Raw genomic sequence first — 3,342 nt, 5'->3', positions numbered from 1 at the left:
AAGTCAGTTTGCAGAGATCCCTCCCACCCATGTCCTAGATTTCTTATCTGAAACAGTAATATTTCAGTGACTGCTGCTTGTACCACAGGTTAATACACGCTACTGATCCCTGATAGGAGAATCATCAATTTTGCCAGCAAAGAAGCCTGGTGGATGTTTGTTTACAGTCTGATGATGGGACATCATGCTCTGCATCTTTAAAGTTTGTCTCTTGATTATTATTCATACCCAGTAATGTGAAGTATGCTCATATCTACTATAACTGAACCAACCTGGTGCTCTTCATTTATGGAGGCTGTTGAGTCTGAATGTTGGATGTTGTGTATCTCGTGTTCTCTGGGCTTTGTTGTCCTCAGTCTTTTTGCAGGATCAGAAAACAAAACCAGGAGGCGCGTAAATGTTTCTTCTCCATGATGTTTCTTCAAATGTTTCTTCTGGATGAACAGTTCTCCACAGGATGCCACCTTTGGTCTTGTGATGAAGCAAAGCTCAGGAAGAAGTGGGATTAACTGTGTGCTGCTGAGAAGGATGTACAGGGGCACCTGCAGCCAAATCCAAGCTTCAGCTTAGTTGTAGTTGCAGAATGCTACAGGACTGAGACAGCTGAGGCATCAAATGTTTGATTAAACGGATGAAAAAGAGAAGTTTCTTCCCTATAATTATCACTTCTTAAAATCTGTAGCAACTTCAAGTCTGTCAGCGTGCTGAGCATGCTCAGAATGTGACAATATATTTTTGTTCAATATTTAATTTCTTTCAGTTGCAATTGTTAAATGAAAAAATATATATTCTTATAATTTAGCAAATGAATTTATCAAAAAAAATATACATATATCTGTATTAGTTTTAATAAATTAATTTGACACCTGTATTGAAAATACCATATTGTATTCATACAGAATCAGTATGGTATCATTGTTTGTCTGTTCACTGATTGTTGAAGCTAAGAGCTACTTTGATCTGTTTAGATCTAAAGTATCCAAAGTTGAGCTCTGATGTTTCTTCACCCCTGTGTGTGTGATATGTGATTTCCTACATGCTGGCAGAGCAGCAGTTTGTGCTCACAGATGGTGACGGTGTGGAGAGACGGTGGTGTTTCCTCAGAAGAACCAGCAGAGTCACTTGCTGACTGATGTTCGTCTGCACTGCACAGAGGAAATCAACTGACCGAGGTTTGTCCAGTGACGTGTTTATGAAATGTATATTTGTTTTATGCTTACAGATATGTTTTTCATGACAGAGGCTCTGCAGAGGTTAGACAAAGCAGAGAAAACATGTGCTTTACATTTTACTGTGATTTATTGAGATATTTGTTGCCTGATGTTCAGCAGGAATGGAGAAATAGAATCAAAGGGAGATGTTTTTGATGTTTTTGTAATGATGTAAGTAAATCTTCAATATTATTTATTTGCTTGGTTATATTAGGAGTGTTTCTGAGTGAGGGGGAGAGGAGTCATCATCCAGGTAAAGTGACGTAGATCAGTGGATACACTTGTCTCCCCTTTAAAGGAGACGATCCAAGTCATCCTTAAATGTTAGTGCTTTCAAATACACAAACATTTTTAAAGGACAAAAATGAACATCCAACTTTGACTGTAACACAAAATAAATCTTTGCATGTGTGTTTTCAAACTCTCAGATGGGCAGCATATCAGTCTTGGACTGTGTAACCTGCCGGAGCAGCACTGAATGACCACCGCACATAAGCATGTTCCTGCAGCATTCAGCATCTGATCCTTCATCTGTGTGCTTCTGCTTTTGGTAAGTAGAGTTACCCAACTCCAGTAACTCTAAACACATGCCATCCATTTCTGACGGCCTGGTTACTTCCTGTCAGTTACTTTAGAAACCATGTGGTCACCTGACCTAACACTGTTTCTTCTTCTTCCCCTTAATGTTCAAGTGTCACATGTCAAACAGCTGGAGAGGAAACTACACCAGTGTACTGGGATGTTTCACCAACACGTGCCAGATGCTGTTCCTTCATGGTGACATCACCAGAGACAGCCCTACCCACCTCAGGACCTCGCCATTGATCATGATGATTATAATGATGACAGCGAGCGGAACTAAGACTGTAAAAATCCACGACCAGAATGTTTCTTTCTAATTATGAATGAATAGTGAGAGCCTCTTTCTGTGTTTTGTCTGTTTTGGGGTTGTTTTTTTTACCTCATTTGTTTCTAACAAAGTTCACAAACTCACACAGTTTACATTCTGTATGTTTCCATCTTTACCAGCCACACTCTAACTGCATTTAAGAAAATAATCCTTAGAAATCGGCGTTTTTCTCTTTTGTAATTGATGATAATTCAGTGAATATACTGCGCTGCTTCTTTCTATTGCGTCACACATTGCTTTAAGTTTTTCAGTGTCCAGTTATTTTTTACTGCTGTTTGAATTCTCTGAATGTTTGACCCTGTAGACTGTTTGATGGACTGCTTGTCTTCCTGTTTGTAACCGCCGCCTGTTTTTTAATAAAGATTTGGATTTCTGACTTCGACACAGCCTCTGCGTGTCCTCCCTTTGTGTCCTCTTCCTCTGTGAACGTGTTGCATGTGTCACAGATTCATTTTATTAACAGCTTTCCCACAGTGAGTTGCATCAGCATTCATTCACAGCACATTTCAGAAGGATTCAGATTAATACAGTGATCTTATAGTCAGAATGATCCTGACAGTGCCACTGTAAACTCTTTCATCAGGTAAACTTTAAAGTTCAGTATTTCAAAGCAGGAGTTATGAAGACTCATACTGGCATTAGGACTAATAATATGTACTTACAAAGTCAAAGTTTTTTAATTATGCTAGAATATTGGAAGACAATCAACTTTTAGTGTTTTCCACATATTAATTATTCTGAAATAGAGAAGGTGACCCTAACTGTACAGAAGCACTAAACAACTGACAATCTAACAGACATCATTGGCCTGAGCCGTCATGCACAGTGAGTCTGATCCTTTGCTGTGAGAGTCTGACAAGCATGTTTCTGGTCAGTTTGGAAGAAATAATATCACAGTGTTGATCTTTTTTTCAATATTCCTTCTCTTTTACAACATAAACTGTGATCAAAGGTACTTATGTTCACAGCATGTAATAATACTGACAGTCCAGGGCATTGTGGTCTGTTGAGCTAGGGTTAGGGTTAGCAATTCAGACATATGTATTCAATATTAAACGTCTCTGACGTGGGCCACTGTCCACAGTGTTGGGAAATCCATACCAGGCTGGAATGAGTCAAGGTAGGTGAGCATCCACGAGAAGACACAGCAGATGCATCCTACTAATACTGACAGGACCAGGAGACTCCAGAAACCGAGCATCTTCTCTTCAGTGCCATCCT

General features: G+C 39.3%; 1 long non-coding RNA gene across 1 annotated transcript; it reads left to right on the top strand.

Moving 5' to 3' along the window:
• Positions 1–457: 457 nt before the first annotated feature.
• On the top strand, positions 458–2,490 carry LOC309704853. Its single transcript, XR_014276387.1, has 4 exons — positions 458–1,172; positions 1,426–1,534; positions 1,640–1,761; positions 1,904–2,490. It is a non-coding gene; the product is annotated as an uncharacterized lncRNA (long non-coding RNA).
• The last annotated feature ends 852 nt before the right edge of the window (positions 2,491–3,342 follow it).

This window comes from Aulonocara stuartgranti, assembly GCF_965226115.1.
Source record: "Aulonocara stuartgranti genome assembly, chromosome: 4".
Taxonomy (NCBI): Eukaryota; Metazoa; Chordata; class Actinopteri; order Cichliformes; family Cichlidae; genus Aulonocara; species Aulonocara stuartgranti.
This window is presented reverse-complemented; position numbering and strand designations above follow the sequence as displayed.